At 36.4% G+C, this 19,179-nt stretch overlaps 1 long non-coding RNA gene across 5 annotated transcripts in view; it reads right to left on the bottom strand.

The window, feature by feature from the left end:
• Window positions 1–11,575: 11,575 nt before the first annotated feature.
• LOC103549915 (uncharacterized) overlaps window positions 11,576–19,179 on the bottom strand; it is a 92,111-nt gene continuing 84,507 nt past the window's right edge. For all 5 annotated transcript variants that reach the window (XR_011528839.1, XR_011528840.1, XR_011528842.1 and 2 more), the window contains 2 exons: window positions 16,381–16,485; window positions 11,576–13,219 (listed from right to left, as the gene is read on the bottom strand). This is a non-coding gene — a long non-coding RNA (uncharacterized lncRNA). The remainder of the gene's footprint in view (window positions 13,220–16,380; window positions 16,486–19,179) is intronic.

Below are 19,179 nucleotides of genomic sequence, written 5' to 3' on the forward strand. Positions count from 1 at the left end.
AACATATGTCACAATTCAAAAACCTAAATAGAATTCTATTTAAACCTTCTGGTTCTGAAGGAGAAAGTGTTCAGGTGTTTATTTGTAACACTTCTGGGAGAAATGCCAGCCCCCTAGAACATTAGTATTCCGGCACCTTTACATTCTCTTCCTAGAAATTGTTCTTCTGGAAAATGTACAATAGTGTTAAAATGTTAGATAATTCGACCATATGTGGTCATATCTGTAATGGTTTATTGAGAGATAGGATAAAAGTAGATGAGCAGGTAGACAGTAAACACTTAAAATAGAGGGTAAATATAGCCTTATTGTGTTTTCTTTTTAGTATACATATCAGGATGATTGTGCTGCCTCTATAATTGAAATACCTAAATTAGTATTAAAAATAACAGAAACAAAAATATCAAATTTGTGTATATTCCAGATGTTTTACATCCATTCCCTGCTTTAATCTTCATGGAAGCCAAGCAAGTAAGTATGATTAGTCCCATTTTAAAATTAAGAAAAGTTAATTTTTGACAGGTTAAGTCAGTCCAAGGTTACTAGTAAAACAATCTATGTTGTTATCTTTGTATTCCCTGTATCTGTAATAAATTCTGCTTATAGTAAATGTTAAATAAATACTTATCTTTAAAAATGGGCATATAACGCCTGGGAAGTAAATTCAACCCATCCGAAATATGGTATAAAGATTACCATCTTGAACTACAAGGCTCATTCAGAAGAACCAGGGAACTGACGTTTCTAGTCAGTGTCATTAAAGTGAAAGGCCACAAGGAGTCGAATAATCCGAGGTGAATCACCTGACTAGAAAAATGAGGAGAGGTCAGGAAGTGATATGCTTCAATGGGACCGAAGGAGAGGTGCTTTGGAAGGCAGGACATGAAAGATTTGAGCTGCTAGGAAATCGGTGGGCTTTGCGTGTATATTTCTACGTGTATCTGTGGGTATAAAAATGGGAAGATAAAATATAATTGCCCACATTTTTATATTATAGTCTCCTTCTAAGATATTTAATTTGCTTATGTTTAAATGAACTGTGAGCTCATCTAATTCATGCACTGAGTTCTTTTATTTCTGTCAATGCCTGCCCAGTGCCTGACACTAATTGATGCTTAGTCCTGTTTGCAAAGTATGATTAAAAAACCAAGAACCAAAGAACAATTTTAATGGTAATAAAAGACAGAGAGAAAGGACAGTCTTGTGTTCAGGGAGGGAAGTTACAGCCTTTGAGAATCATACAGGTAGAGATATTTTGTTTGATAATGGGATATGGTCATATTGGTGAGCAGTTGAAGTAGACAAAATCTTGTCATTAAATTTTTAAGTTACGGAAAGGATTAAGGGGAGGAATGGTATTTACTGAGGGTCTATTTTTAGATAGATGCCAAGGCTCTGCACTTATTTCATTTACTCATCACTTCAACTGTACAAGCTAAGCATTAATAATCTCATTTTACATATGTGGAGAAAAAGTTGATAGGATTAAATCAGTTTCCAAATACAATTTAGCTAGTTTTTGTTGAAGATAGAGTATTTGAAGCAGTTTTTTTGCCTAACCACAGTGATGAGTGAGTATGTTCTTTCTCTGTCCATTCCTCTCTCTCCATACATATCAGATTTTGCCTTTGTGCATAGACATCCATAAGCTTCTCAATCCAAAATTAGGCCTTCGAATGTTGTGCTCCTAAAAATATTGTTGTTTTATTTTAATATGCAATCAGGAGTTTTCTATGCACAATAATAGGCAGAGCATTGGTAAATTAGTCCCATAGTTATTCAAGGTGGAAAAAATTCCTTTCAAACGCATATTATATTAAAATTGATTTGTCACTTCCTCTTCTTTCCTTGCACTTGAGTAAAGCCCTAATAAATGCACTTTGGAAATGGATTTCCCTCAAGAGCCATTCTCACACATTTGTCACAGAAAAAAAAAGGCAGAAAATATGCAACTTAAACATCTGCTTCATGCTGAAGATAAAATTCAGTCAAATAAATTTTACTGGCATTTCTTTTTTGCACATTTGATCATATTTCTAAATGGACCCCAAAGAATTAAGAATACTCTCTAACCAGAGAAGACATTTTTTTCTTTATAGTCTGAACCGGTTATAATTTCTAAACCATTAAATGTGTGTGTGTTTATGTGTGTGTAAATTTTTCACTAATGGATTATGAAAACTTTATATATTGCAAGTTGTTTGATTTTGATTTGTTGATTCTTATGTCTTTGATTAAATTAGTAATCATTAAAAAACCCTTAAACCGTGGCAATCACAAAATAATTATTTCCTGACCTGCAATTGTGCTTTTAATCCTTTTGGTCAATAGGGCTCAAGTTTTGTTCTCATTATATGCGGCTCCTATTTCCAACTTGCCCTCAAAGTAGTTTGATTGATTTTCATTTCTTACTAGCTTGTTTTTCTTTATTCTTCAAATCAGTTTAAAAATGCAATCAAAGAATTTTTCAAGCACCTTATAAAAGCACTCTAGAGACAGGCAAGTTTACCAGGTTTAATAAACTTTATTCAATGAAGTATCCAGAGAAAGAAATCTTTGGGGGTTCCAGACGGTTGATGAGCCATTGTGAAGGCATTAGCACCTGTTTTCACACTAGATGTAAAGTGTCCCTGAACTGGGCCTGCATTTGTCAAAGACAAGAGCAGTTATAGACATGTTCCAGCAAAGAAAATATCCTTAGGAATATTATCGAAAATGAGTACTCAGACATAGTTCTGCTTTCCTTTCTATGAAGAAAATAACTCATGGAGATGCTATATAGAATGTCATTTAAGCTATTTTTCAACATATGGAAAACATAGTTTTCAACATAGAGCTTTATGACCCCGTCACGAAAATCCTTCCTCAAACCCTGAGAGGGTGTGAGCGCCAGACTCCACGTGGCCCTGCTGCAGCCTGCAATAAGGAGCCCCGGGAGTCCCTGACCATCAGGGTTGCCCACTTTCTCTCTTCCGAAGGGCTCGGGCCAGGCGAGCCGGAAGTCCCAGATCTCGCGACATCTGGCCGCAGGAAGCGGCGCCTGTGGGTTGGGGCGAGTTTGGAGCTCGGTGGAGGCGCCGCGGTCTCCAGACACAGCCCTCTGCTCCGCAGCGGCAGCTCTGCGTCTGCACTAGGGGCCCTGGAGGACAGACGCCTGTGCGGTTCGTCCCGTCCCACCGCCCCGCCCGGCGGCGCCCTCTAGGCCTGCGGGCCCGGCTGGCTCCAGGCGTCTGGCCTTCCGCCGGGCCTGGCGGGCGGCGCTGCTCCGCCGACGAGGCAGCTGGGAGCCCGGAGAGCCAGAGCCCAGAGGGCCCTCCTGCCGCCTCGGGGCTGCCGTTGCCGCTCACTGAGGAGGGCCCCTCCGCATGGCTTTCTTGGTCCCCCGAGAGGGGGCTTTGTCTTGGAACGGCAATCGGCACGTGTCTGCCTGTCTCTCTGCCCCCTCTGAACCTCACAGCGGCCTCTGCTCTGGCAAGTCCTCAGTTTACCCCTTCTTACACACCCGAGGGCGCAGCGCCACCAGAGGGCTCTGGCTGGGCCCACCCTCCACCCGCTGGACCGAAACCCAGCCCGTGGGCGACTCTAAAGTGAAAAGTAAAGTGAATCTTAATAACAACCACCAAAACAGAAACGCCAAACAAACAGAAACACGTGGACATATTATAAAACGCAAAACCAAAGAAAAAGAGAAAATCTTGAAAGAATCCAGGAGAACAAAACATTTGACCCATGAAGGAGCAAGGATAAGAATTACAGTGAATTTATCATCATAAACTGTGTAAGCAAAAAGATAGTGGAGTGAAATCTGAAAGTATTAAAAGAGAAAAAGGTCAATCTGGAATCCTATATCCTGTCAAACTATACTTAAAAGGAGGAAGAGAATAAATACTGTGCCAAACGAAATCTGAATGAATTCTTTGTCAGCAGACATGACCTGCAAGAATTCTTAAAGTTTTCGGGCAGAATATAATATAGTCAGAAATCTGCATCTATATAGAAAAGAAAGTGTGTTGGAGAAGAAGTAAATGAAGGTAAAATAAAATCTTTTATTTTTCCTTCCTGGTTGGTCTAAAGATAACTTTGTTTAGAGTAACAGTAGCATCAATTTATTGGATATAGCATATGCATAAGTGAAATGAGCAACTGCCATGTCATAAGTGATGGGAGGGAGTAATTGAGAAATCTGTTTATGAAGTCCCTGCCCTACGTTGGAAGTGTTATTTGAAGGTGGATTTAGATTAGTTAATATATATTTTAAACTCTAGAGAAATCACTAAAGTTTTTTTTAAGCTATGGAATTGATACAATAAGAGAATATATAAAATGCAATAATATAAAATGCTCAATTAAAATCTGTGACAGGAAAAGAGAGAAAATAAGAAGCAAAGACCAACTACAAAATAGTTGCAAACATAGTTGATATTAATCCAGCTATATCAATATGCATGTTAAATGTGAATGGTCTAAATATACAAATTAAAAAACAGATATTTACAGTCAATAAAAATTAAAAAACCAAGACCCAACTGTGTGTTGTCTATAAGATATACATTTTAAGTATAAGGACTTTGATATGTTAAGAGTAAAGAGATGAGAAATATATACCATATTAACATAAATGAATCCTGAATGCATGTTGCTAAATGAAAGAAGACACTATGAAAATGCTGTGTACTGTCTGATTCCAATTATATGGCATTCTGGAAAAAGGGAAACTATAGGGAAGGTAAACAGATCAGTGGTTGCCAAAGGTTCATGGTGGTGGAGAGGATTGACTAGATGAAGTATAGGGACTTTTTTAGGATGGTGGAAATATTCTGTATGATACTGTAGTGGTGAATATTAGACACTGTATATTTGTCAAAATCCGTAGAAATTCACAACAAAAAAGTGATCCAGGGTCTGGCCCAGTGGCATAGTGACACATGGTTGGCACACTCCGCTTTGGTGGCCCAGGTTCTCAGGTTCAGATCCTGGGCTCAGACCTACCCCACTCATCAAGCCATGCTGTGGCAGTGACCCACATACGGAATAGAGGAAAGATTGGCACAGGTGTTAGCTCAGGGCCAATCTTCCTCACCAAAAAACAACAACAACAACAGCAAAAAGTGATCTATTATGTAGGCAAATTTAAAAAATAGTTTGGAAGGCTAGGATTTCCAGGATAGAGTGGAGAATGTAGGAAAGGAAATTATATTACAAATATATGACACAACTGCAATGAAGGACTGGGATAAAATAATGTGGACCTAGTAATTTTGGAAATGAGTGGAACCAGTAAGACTAAGGGCATAAGAATGGTACATAAACTCTGTACTTTAGTGGATAAAGTTATTTTCCACAGACGTATGGGTTATTTATGATGTTACTATATATATATATATATATGTTTATATATAATACACTAGTATATATATCTCTGTCTCTCCTAGAACTGAGCAATTAGGTATGTGGATGACAGATGGGGGGAGCCAGGTTTCTCCTTGTTGGAGTGGGAGTTTACAAAGAAGCAAGGGAAGGAAATTAGAATAATCTCTGTGATAATGGATTAGAATTGGAGATACCAGTATGAACTCGTGTTTAACATAAGATGGATACAGATGGTTATATATAGAAATAGTTATAAATGTGTGTATATACATGGGTTACTATTTGTCCGTGTAATTCCTTGGCTTTTGGCTAAGAGGGCCTGGAAGCAGCAACACCTCAGCAGCGAGTACACCAACTCCCAGATATTGGTTTCTAATACTATTCTCCAGTAGAAGGAACCAGGCTCTTTGAGAAATGGCTCATTCTAGGACTGACTGGGGCAGGAGATATATACAATGAGCCTGGAGCACCTTCGTGAGAGGAAGTAAGGAAGCGCTTAGAAAACACCACCACCACAATGATGGGAGTATGTCATAATGACACAAGAGCCAACTGAAAGAGCCCCCAATGGCCAAAGATGGACCAATTTGAGCAACGAAATAAAGTAGTATTTGATTATAGTCTAGACTATAAAATAAATATTTATGAGTCCGTATTGAAGTAAGTGATTAAATAAATGAGAAGAACAGAAGAATAGAAAAGTCTACCTTGCAGAAGAATTCCAAATAATTTATGTAGATACTTTTAAGCCTGGGCAGTGCATTGTGACTTACTTTCTAGTAGTACCTATACAAAGGAGGGAGGAAGAAGTAACTTAATCCTGAAGAAATATGGCAAACACTGCCTTAGCCAGGTGATCAAGGTTAACATCAGCCTTATAAGCCATGTTGATAGAATGTTTACTTGATATGATGTGATAAGAAGGCTCTGTGGCTTCCCTTCCCCAAGCTATAACTCCAGAATAATCATAAGAAAAGTATTAGGCAAATTCAAATCAAGTGACAGTCTACAAAATACCTGACCAGAATCCCTCAAAACTGCCAAGATCATCAAAAACATGGAAAGTCTATGAAACTGTCACAGCCAAGAGGAGATAAGAAGATTAAATGTAATGTGGTGTTCTGGGTGGGATCCTGGATCACAGAAAGAACATTAGGTGAAAACTAAGGAAATCTGATTGATGTCTGGACTTTGTACACTGAGTAAAGCAGCTTTCTCTCCTTAATGTGGAGGGCCTCATACAATGAGTCGAAAACCTGAATAGAACGGAGAGGCTGAGTAAGACGGATCTTCTCCTGTTTGGGCTAGGACACTGGTCTTTTCCATCCTTTGGGCTCAGACTGACACTCTGCTCTTCTTAGGTCTGGCCTGCTGGCTTTGGGAGTGCGATTTATCCCATTGGCTCTCCTGATTCTCAGGGCTTCAGACTCGGAGTGAACCTACAGTCTGCTCTCCTGGGTCTCCAGCTTGCCGACTGCAGATCTCGGGACTTCTTAGCCTCCATGATTGCGTGAGTCAATTCCTGACAATAAATCTCTATTTTCTCTGGAGAATCCTGATTAATACAATAATCATATATCCGTATTGGTTCATTAATGGTGATAAATGTATCATAATAATGTAAGATACAGTAATTGAGAATCTAGGTGTGGGGTATATATGAAGTCTCTACTATCTTTGCAATGATTTCTATAAATCTAAAACTATTATAAAATAAACATTTTATTAAAAAAATTGATATTAAGTTTTGAGCTTAAGAAAATAAATGCTTGTGACATTCCTAGAATTTGAGGAGTTGGCGTTTTTTTAAATTAGAGTATATAGAATGTATATTTCTCTGTATTTCAAATGTTTTAAGTATATACACAACATGTATTTCATATTTGCTTCATTTTTGAAAAATCTTAAAATTATAATCAGTGTTCTTATTAGAGTAGTTAACTCATCTCAAGCAATGTACCACATAAATTTTTTTGTCTGCATATTGATATTTATAATTTTATGTTTTAATATTCAAGTTTATCTAATGAGTAATTTAAAAGTCTTCCTCAGATTATTTTGAAGTAATTAGGATACCAAACATAAATAAATAATATTGATTAAGGAAGGGAAATTGGATTCAAGTGTCAATTTTTATGTATCTGAATGCCGTTTGAAGTTAATCCTCCCTATTGACAGCAGTTTTACTGCTATGATATTCTTAGTATAAGATAAGGCGAGAAAATATTTAAAGGCATGTAAGTTGGTTTATGGACTGAGACTGGTTGGATTAAGAATATTCTTTTTGTTTTTGTGTTACTTTGGGCAACTTATTACGAACAATATTATTTAAAAACTCATCTGTAACTATTTACGCTAGGCTTGTGTACATCAGCAATTTAAGCACTTAAAGTAGATTTAAAAGACTCTAACTCTGTTCATCCTGCTTAATTGAGTGGATGTGATTATATCACATCCTGTGAGATAGACCTGTGAGGTAATGAAGGAAACAATTTGAAGTACTGTGACTCCAGATCCTAGACTCATGATGGCACTGACAATCCATGCTCCACAAGAGTCCCCGGATTGAGTGTGGGTCCTACTTGGTCGAGGTCCTCTCAACAGCAGTTAGTAAACTGTATCTAAATCTTTGGTTCGTCTGCTCCACTCAGTGGTGGCTTCAATACACATGGTCAAGCTCATGCTTCTTTCCATCAGCTCTAAGGGCCAGTGAGTCATTGCTCTTTCATTACTCCTGCAACAAAGTTAGGAAAACAAATAGGTCTCCTTTCCTGCAGTCGATATACAACCAATTTGGGATAAGTAGCGAAGGGACAGGGTCTAAAGACATTAAGCTCGCACAACCTCACTTTGAGCTCTACGTCAGTAGGCCATGACAAAAACTATTCGTTGTTCTGGGAACTTCATGGTCTCCCACCTCAGGATAGATTCCCTGTCACTTTGGGATATTCTCCAGAGAATGTTGGCATTGTCGAAGGGGATTCCCACCTTTTCTCCAGTGCTCTATGCCTAGAAAAGTGTCACAATTTAGACTTTTTACCTTGTGCGCTTTTTTGATATTTCTGATTCTAAGGTGAGCAGGTACATTATGATTTCTTCCTCCCACTTATAACTTCCCACCAGGAATCAACAAAGAATATGAATAAAACAACCAAATCATTCATATTTTCCATTGTTCTTTGGTATAGGCATCAAAAAGCTTTCTTTAGTCTCTCTTATTTAAAGATGTTATAACAACAAGAAGGAAGTAGACTGGATACATTAATCACTGATCGAAAGAGAGATGCTCTGAAGAGAGGATGTACAAATATGGGACTTTGTGTGAAAGAAAAATAAGCTTTTATTGGGGAAAATTTTTCTATGATAGTTCCACATGTCTTGTGACAGTTTTTGCTCTGTTCTGTCTTTTCACGGATGTTTGTATAGCAAACAGCCTTGGAAGACGGCAGTAGTCTCTCCCCATGGGCAGAGGGCAGATTTGTTTACTGACCAACACAGTAAAGATAATAACTGCCTCTGCAGGGAGGGTTAGTTGGGGTTAGTGGTCTTCTTTGAAAGATGAGCGCTTTCCTAAACTGAGGGTTCCTCAGCTGTGACATGAACCCATTGCATCCACAGCATGCACGTGTGCCCTTGTGGGCAAAGAGAACCCATGTGAACCTGAAGCTCATGTGCCTGCTGTGCTGTGAGCACTAATGTCCTTTGTTTCTGACACAGAAATAATTGTCCTTGTATGTACCTGTGACCTCCTAACTGGTTAGTTTGAAAATAGGGTAAAATCTCAGACGCTTGACAGTTGTTGACAATGTTTATGGGTTAAGCTACTGATATTTCAGGCTTTGCTTATTTCTTCAACCTGTCAAGCCTGTCTATCACTCACAGAGATCTTAACTCTGAAGTTGAACTCATTTTTGTTTCCCCAAACCATCCTCTCTTCAGATGTTTCCTATTCCAGTACATATTACTATGGATTACCCAGAGCAGAAACTTGAGAGTGACCAGCCTCCACTTCAATCAATTATGGTCTTATTCTTGCCACTGCATCCCCAAACCAGCTCACTTTTACTCTTCACTTATAGTATTATTTTCCTCTCATCTATTCCTGAACCACAAAAAAATTTCAAAACGGAGATCTAATTATGTCAAGTCCTAATTTAAAACCTCTTACTGGTTTCCTAGTGACCTTAGGTAAAATCAAAATACTTCAATTTGGCTTCCAGTATTGCTGTTTCTACACTTGACCTTTATGTCCAGCCCCACCTCTTGTTCCTCTCTTTCATGAACTCTATGCTCCAGTGCAACTTCTTTGACTCTCGTGTGTTTTATTTTACCCCAAATCACCTGGCCCTGCTGTTCCCTTGGTCTGTAACATTTCGTTTTTTATTCTTCATCTGCTTAAAAAGGATGCAAACAACACAGAAATTGAAGAATCCTCCTTTCTCACCAGGGAATACAAATAGATAATGTCAATACAGCCTAATTAGCAGTAACGTTTCTAGAATTAATGCATTCTGAAATTTGCTTCACAAATTCATAGAAATTCATTTCCTCAAAACAAGCATCAATTTATAATATTTAGAAACCAAAAAAAAATCACACTATACTAAGCTGATGCGATAAGCATTTCTGTTCATGTATAAGTTTGTGTATTTTATGAATTCCTAGCGGTGAGGGTACAATTAATTTTGAAAGATAAATAAAATTATGATTTGTTAATATCTCTTCAATCATAGGCAATGCTAAATTAACATATAACTAATTATGATTGGCTCTATTAAACTTAAGGCATTATTTCTAAAATTAATTATAGGTATACTTCGACACATTTTAAATCAGGACTGGGGGCCAAGTTCTTACATATATTATCTTGTTGAATCCTGATAATATTGACATGGGTGGATGCTATTATTAACTCATTTTACAGATGAAATAACTGAGGTTTAGAGAGGTTAACTTGCCTGTGTCTTTTAGCCAGATGACATAAACAGAGTATAAACCTTGGTCTCAAAATCCCAGAGTAAGCCTCTTTACTAGACAGGTTCAACTGCATGCTATTAGCAAAGTGAAAATGGAAATATACAGTGCCCTCTTTGAAACAGTGGCAAATGTAATGAGTGAAACCGGGCTGCTTGTTTATCTGGAATTCTAATAACACTGTTATCTTGGCCACTTGGCTTCCACACATGTGAAGGTATCTACAGGTGAATATGGATATCTGATTAAAAGAAAAATCCTTCTATAGTGAATTGTTTCACTAATATTACTAAGCAGGAAAACTGAACTAGAGTATGGGTTTCACATGGTGTTTCATCTAAATCTCTTCAGTTCCAAATCCTCAGTTCCTCAGGCTGTGGGGCTGTTCCATCACCACACTGCACTTTGCCCTGTGGTGAGTTCTGCCTGGACTATCCCGAAAACTCTGTAAGACTAAAATCTTAGGTGATAACACCTATCTGAAAACATATGTTCACTTTGGAGTCAAGACCAAATTATGCAAAGAAATACTTTGAGTGGAAATATAATTATTTAGAGAATATTCATCTGTTAAGCATCAGGCTTTGTGATGTTATTGAAATTACTAATCCTGGAGGATGAAGATACTGTCTTGTTGCTAAAAATATTGCAACTAGATAATTAGGATTAATTCTTTACTTTGCAAAACTCATAAGGAGACTTTCAACTGCAAAGCTACTATGACTTGCAAAATTCTTACAAGTATTTTCAAAGAGAAAATTAATTCATATTATGTTACATATGCAGCTTGCTGACATATGTTCTGAGAAATCATTAAAACAATAATACATATGATTAAATTTATATTAAAGACTATTATAAAAATTGCAATTTACAGAATTCATATTTATTATAGAAAGGTATATGTTGAGTGATTACTACAAGAGGCAATAAAGAGTAGAGATTTGAAATAAAAACTCTAAAATTAGACCACGTAGTCCACCTAGGCAATACTACTTCCTTGCTGTGTGATTTGACAAGCTACTTAATCTCGTTATGCTTTGGCTTTCTCATATATAAAAGGTAGATGATCATAATACCTATTCCATAGATTTTTGTGAGAATCAGTGAGCTAGTACATGTAAAGAGTTACAGAAATACTTGTAATGTAGTTAGATATTTTCATGTGCCAGATACTGTGCTGAAGATACATATATACAGTAGCTCACTCACTTTACTTAACGTACTTAAACTGTTATGTGAGATATACTGTTATTCTCATTACATAGTGTGAGGAAACCAAGGTGTAGTGAGGTTCATGGACACATTACTTTCTATTCTCCATTATAATCAGAACTTTATGAACTAAGATTTAAACAAAACACAACAAAATTGCCCTGAATCTTTCTAAATGGCTTAGCATTGATTCTTGATTCTTGATAATAATAATAATAATTATTGCCTGCCTTATTAATTCAGTTTTGTGTGGTTTGCTTTTTCTCTTTCTTTTTCTTCCTTTCTCTCCTTTCTCATTTTCTTTGGAGTCACATGGCACTACTGATGTTGACCAAACCTCTGTCTTCATACCCCATGGGATTTCTAAACCCATCTTTGCTACTGTAAATTTATTTTGAACTCATATGCAAAACATTACCTTTATCCCTGTTAAACTTTTTCATGTTCTAAATACTTTATTACTAATTACTAAATACTAATACTTTGTTACTTAGCTTGTCAAAAATATCTTATAGTTTTGCTCTCCAGAGTATTTGTTATCTATTTCTCATAGCTTCTAGCCCTCCACACATTTTCCTATTGCTAGAAGCTGGTCAACACTAGCTTCCTAGGTGGTAATTAACATCTAGCCATATACATACAGCCACTGGGCACCTACTTGAAACCACCAGGAAGTCCTTTAAGTCTGAGTCTACCTTCTTCAGAGCTCACTTTTAAATATAATTTCCTTTGTGAAAAAGTCCGTAAAGTTTTAATTTAAGTCCGATTCTCCTGACCCTTACTTTTCTGTGATAACACAACAAACACAGCAAAAGTATATGTATGTAGGATTATTTTTAAATTTTTCTCTCTTTCAGTAGAATATAAACTCCATGAAAGGAGGGACAATTACTATTTCAATTACCAATGTGTTCTTAAATTTTAGTAGAGAGCTTGAAGTGAATTAAAAATTAAATAAATATTAAATTAACCAGTGGAGTCCATAGATAGATATGAACACAAAGCTATGCTTTAAGGGATATATCTGGATATGTATATATGTATGCGAATGTATATGTATACATATATACTCATATACATATGTGAGCATGTATACATGTATGCATATGTACGTGTGTGTGTATAAAAGTTCTTTTTCCATGAATTTGTAAGTGCTAATAGTTGTTCAGTTAAAAAAGACATTCTCTCAACTCTATTCAAAAATTCTTCTACATCTACAGCTTTAGCTTTATGGATGTGGAACTGGAAAGGTCGTTTCTGAGGAATCCACCCTTGTTGTTTCAGTAAGTCTCTCAGTATGTAAAGACCTGAGTTCCAGTGTTGATCCTGAGTGCCTCCAATTAGCCCAGCACGTTCCCTGTAGAAAATGCTATCAAGGTGAATCACTAGGAATAAATAGTAAACCATTTCTGCCTCACTGCAGTAGCTTTGCGCTGAAGCCTTCCGTAGCTTCCCTTGATGCTAGGTCCAATGCCAGGTGGAAGGAATTCCAAGATTATCCTCATGCCTTTGTCACACTTTCTGTTGGATACTTTTTCTTTAATGAAAGAATCTATATATATGAAACATTTCTTTTTTGAGAGTTTATATCTGTGAATTTTTGAGCCACTATTTATGGTTGTGTTCTTTCTCTGTTAGATTTCTTCTTCCTGGATTTAATCTATGAAAATATAAGCAGAAGACATTCATAAATACTATGAAAGTCACCAAATTCATTTTCACACATAAAATTCTCTATTTTATCAGGGAGTTCATTCTTCCTTGACATAAATTTCCCATTGTGATAATCTCTTGGTTCCACCAAGCCAAGTAAATCTAGCTCTTTTTCCTTCTCAGCTGTATCTCACCCTTCTAGTCTCTTATTTTTTTTTAAGCATGGCCGGAAGGGGGAAGATATTTTTTATTTTAAAGAAATATTTTTATCTTGTATTTGAAATGCTCTTATTGGTGAATGTGTTGTTTGTGTGGGTGTGTACAATCTTTGAAATCACATGTGTGACTTCATCTAGAACAGAAGTCTGAAAGTTTCTCTTAAAGGGTTAGATAGTAATTATTTTATACTTGTGGGACATAATATCTCTCTTGTAACTACTCAATTCTGCCCTTCTGGGTGTGACAAAACCCATAAATGAGGCATAAACAAATATACATGAATATATTCCAATAAGACTTTACTGGTAGCCTGTGGGCTATAGTTTGCCAATCCATGTTCTAGACTACTGAGAAAAATTAATATTTTCTATTTTTGCTTGATTTTTCATGGTTTCTAACTTTTGACAACAAATATATTCATATAGTGTCCAGAAATCATATCTCAAAAAATTTTAAAGATTTATTTAGTAAAAATTTTAAATATTTATTTACTAAAGAAAACGCAAATATATGTGTGTACTTATATCTACATTAAATGTACTTATCAGTTTTTGCTATATGCATACATCTCTCCTGTAATTATTAGATTAAATTACATTGAAGAGTGTATACTATTATTTTGGTGCCCTACATCATATATACATTTACTTTCAGGGTTTAGAAACACTTTAAGGAAGCAAAAACTTGAAATGTTTACTTTCTTAATAGTTTGTAGAGATCCACATTTGATTTCCGGGAAATGTTATCTTCATATCTGCACATTGTTTATTAGTGTGAAGACAAATTTACTTCTTTGATTTCTGTTATGTACTGTCTTAGTCCATTTGGGCTTCTATAACAAAATACTACAGATTGTGTAGTTTATAAACAGCTTAAGTTTATTTCTCATAGTTCTGGAGGCTGGGAAATCTGAGATCAAGGCACCAGCATGGTTGCGTTTTGGTGAGGGCCCTCTTCCTGATTTAGAGCTGATGAATTTTCACTGTGTCCTCATGTGGTAGAAAGAGCTAGAGTTCTCTCTGGAGCCTCTTTTATAAGGCACCAATCCCATTCATTAGGGCTCCACCTTATTGACTTAAGCACCTCCCAAAACTTCCACCCACCAAGCCCACCACCTTGGGCATTAAGATTTTAACATATGAATTTTGGAAGGGCACAAACATTCAGACAATAATATGTACCTTCTTGAAATATGGTAATTTGATGGAACCATCAATCCCTATGCAATGTGCTTTACCTAGTTTGATCAAAGGCATGGGAAAAAAAAGAAATGAAGGAAGAAATAAAAAAAAACTATTATGGTCATGTAGCATTGCAATGACACCCTTGACTAAAGTTTCCAAAGCATCAGCTTTTTAGTCAGATAAATAAATTTCCTTGACAGTCAGAATATTAAAGACAGCTGGTTGACAGAAATAAATAGGCACAATAAAACTGCCCTGCATCTTTAGTAAATTAATACTATTAAAGTTGAAAAATAATCCAATGTGTTGTTGGTCTTTATGTATGTCCGTACACGTTTCTATGTGTGATATTTGTTTCTGTATATGGTTACATACGTTTATATCGTGCCATTAGCTAATGACACTTTATATATCCCAGAAGCAGAAATAACACCATTTGTACATGGATCCATCCATATCTAACTGTCCAATGAAAACTGATCAAATTCAGGAAAGCAACTTTTATTGGTTTAATATGTTTTAGTAAAAGAACGATTTCAGTTTATTATCTAATATGGTATGACTCTCAGTGCCTTCTAACAGAGGTGGGTAAGTAAATTTATCCCCTGTTTACACTTCAGGATATTGAGGTCATAGTGGTTATTCGTCCTGCGCATGTTTACACAATATGTAAATAGAATGGTTGGGTTTGGAGACCATGCATTATGATTCCTGGTCTATACTCCCTGTCTATAGAAATCTGCTCTCTCTTATACAGTCATTTATAATCATCAAGTTGTGACTCAAATACCTGGATTTGTTAGATACTCCTCAAATTATTTTGCTTTGCCATGCCACAAATGAGATTTATTTTAGAATCACTTTTGATCTATATTATATTCCTATGGAACAGTCAGGACAGGTACTATTACCCAATTTTTTTTTCTGTTAAAGCTGAAGGACCAAATAGGGTACATGAGTTTCCTAATATTATGCCCTTGTTTCCAGTAGTGGAACTAGAGTTTGAGTCAGATATCTTCATTGCTAGTGTCTTAGTTATGCCACCAAATTATAGCCATTTGCTAATGCCAATATCAAAAATTACAGTGACTACACAAATATTATAATTTAAGATTGGTTTTCTGGGATAGAAAAAGGAAGATTTAGTCAGGTAACAAGAATTATAGTAATGATAATACTCATATAGCGCTTAATATATGCCAGGCAGTCTTCAAAGTGCTTTACCTGTTAACTCACTTAACACTTCCTAGAGTTAAAGAAATAAGGCACAGCAACTTTCCTAAAGACGAAAGCTACTAAGTGAATAGAGCAAGGATTCATGTAGGCAATCTTACTACAGAGGCTGTGCACTTAACCAGATCACTTTTCCACCTCTTTTACTAAACGAAGCTGCATGTTAAGACAAAGTCAACATTGATGAGCAGTCAGTGGCACATATACTTATCATGAAGTCAAACAGGTGATGAGTTTAAGTTAAACAAGCCATCAAGAAACAGGTGCACTAACATTTACAAAATGATGAAATCAGAAACAGTAAAAACGTAGATGTGGACAGTAATTTATGTATTAGTCATTATTTCAGAATTGTTTCACACATATTATTTCATTAGTCATGATGATGTCTCTAAGAGGGCAGCAGCTGAAGACTGTCAGTGTATGATGTTTTTGTTTTTGTTGCTGGTGGTTATATTTACAATTTTAAAAACTATATTTAAACCCTAATTCTTTATCCATCTGCTTCAGATATCGTCGTTTGACCTGTTACCTTTCCGAGACGGTATTAGTGTCCATACATTCCCCTCCAGACCTCTCTTTATATCTCCAGCTAGGTCTTCTGGACGTTGTCTGCTTGGTTCTGAATACTTGAAATCTAGTAAATAGATTTTATAATTTTATTCTTTTATAACTGTTATTCACTGAAGAACCAAATATTATAATTGCAACTATGGAGAAAAAAGCAATTGAAAGAAAATATTTCAAACATCAAGGTCAAATGAATTTTAATCTCTCAACATTCCATTCAACTTATCAAAATCATGCTACCAAAGACCATGTTTTTCTTAAGAAAAATATTTCCTCTGAATTTTTAATGGACTCTTTCTTTTTTTCTTGTGAAAGAGATGTCAGATGACTGACTTCTGTTGCCTGTCATTTAATCATACAATTGTTAAATACCCTAACTTAGCTAGATTGTTTTCTAGGCATGTTTGTGCCTATTATGATAAAACATTATTTTACTACACATATCTAATGAATCTGCACTTTTGAAGATCCCTTGTTTTTCTTTCTTGTATTTCTAGATTTTTCATTATACTAAATGGAATTCTCAACTATTTTTATAAATAATAATGTTAAAAAACATAAGTTTTTTGGGTCCAAATATATCTAAAAATGTCTTTATTTTTCTCTTACTTTTGACTGATAGTTTTGTTAAGTGGTAGAATTTTTTCAGTTGAAAATTATTTTCCCTCACATTTTTTATTTATTTATTTTTTTTGAGAAAGATTAGCCCTGAGCTAACATCTGTGCCCATCTTCCTCTATTTTATATGTGGGACACTTGCCACAGCATGACTTGATAGGCAATACGTAGGTCCGTGCCTGGGATCAGAACTGGCACATCCCAGGCCACCAAGGTGGAGCACGTGAATTTAACTGCTACACCACTGGGCCAGCCCCTCCTTCAGATTTTTCACAATTCCATTTCTGTTTTTAACATTTGGGCTTGCTGCTGAGAAGGCTAAAGATTTTGTATCATCTCATATTTTCTTACTTTTCTGAAGTTTTATGAGTTATATATGGGTATTTTTTAGTACTGTTAGGTCCATATTAGTCCCTTTCGATCTGAAGATTTGTGTCTTTCTTCAGTTCAAATGCTTTTTTCTTTAACAATTTATGTATCTACATGTTCTCTGTTCTCTTTTTCTGGAAGTCTTAAAAAACAGATATTAAATATAAAAATATGCATGGTTTCTTTATTGTCTCCTTAGAGTTGAATGAGAGTTTTGACTATTTTGGTGTGTTGTATTAACTGGCAACGTTAACTTTAGGGTGCAGAGAGAAAGAGCAGGCAGGTAGAACGGATCACTTTAAGAAATACGTAGAGAAGCTGGTAGCTACACTGAAGCACGAGGTCCCACATGCAGTGTATTGATTTCCTAGGGCTGCCATAACCAATCACTACAAACCTGATGGCTCAAAACTGCAGACATTTATTCTCTTACAGTTCTGGAGGTCAGAATCAAGGTGTCAGCAGGGCCACGCTTCCTCCCAAGTCTCTAGAGACAAATCCTTCCTTGCTTCTTCCAGCTTCCGGTGGCTCCAGGCATTACTTGACTTGAGGCAGCATGATTCTAATCTCTGCCTCCAGCTTCACATGGCCTTCTCCCCTGTGTCTATGTCACAAATCCCCCTCTTCTTTTTCTTATAAGAATACTGGTCATTGGATTTAGGACCCAACTGAAATCCAGGATGATCTCATCTTGAGATCTTTAATTAATTACATCTGCAAAGACTCTATTACCAAATAAGGTCACTTTCACAGGTACTGGGAGTTAGGACTTGGATATATCTTTTTGGAATACAAAATTCAACTCACTATGTCTGACATCCTGTCCCTTTGCACGCAGGTCTCAGATTCTTCAGAATAGTCCTCCAGTTTTAGCCTGAGTAAAAATAATGCTCTATACTCCCCAACATGCGGGCCGTAAGACTGGAGCCCCTCAGAGATTCTGTTCTAAATATATGTTCATGCTCAACTAAAGTCTTATTTTATCTAAGCCTTAGCTGTGGATATTTCTATTCTAGTTTCTTCATAAATATATCTGTACTGGTTTCTCTCTCCGTAGGGTTTATTAATGTATCTGATCCAGGTGTTCTGCTTCTGGCAGTGCTGGAATTGCTTGCTTCAAATTAACCATACTACTGAGAACAACTAGAAAAGTTGGACAAAAAAAATTATGTTTGAAGGCATCAAGGTGATCCCAAAGTGTTGAGGATCCACAGTGCCAAGACAGAGGAATAGGGGAAGACCAGAGAGATAAAACCCGCAAGAATGTTGATTTTCTTCTCAAAACATTTGCTGATTCCACAGATACCCTCTGAGAGGCTGAAAGACTAAGAAGGATTCACAGGTCTCACAGGGTTCCGAGGGTGAGAATTGCAGATTGAGGTTCATTGAGGAAGAGAGACCCTGCTAAACAGCCCCAGGAATTTGATGGGGACTCCAAATGACTACAAATTATTAGGAGTCAGAGTGCATGAAGCTCAGTGCAAGCCATCTGCCCATGATTAGATCAAGGCGATTTGGGTTTGCTAGTGCCCCTAGCCTAGCTGAATTTCAGAAGCAGAAGTGATCACCAAATAGAACTTTAGATAATCTCTATAATTTTAAAATAAAATATCTAGTACTCACTCAAAGGTAATCCATCATACAGTACATAAGATTTAAGTGAGAGCAAAAGGAAAATCAGAAAATTTAATCAGAAGCACAAGAAATTTAAAAAATCGTGTTATCAAACATTTGAAATCATCTGAGGTTAATGTGCAAAATGATTACAAACAAC

Source organism: Equus przewalskii, chromosome 17 (assembly GCF_037783145.1).
Source record: "Equus przewalskii isolate Varuska chromosome 17, EquPr2, whole genome shotgun sequence".
Lineage (NCBI taxonomy): Eukaryota > Metazoa > Chordata > Mammalia > Perissodactyla > Equidae > Equus > Equus przewalskii.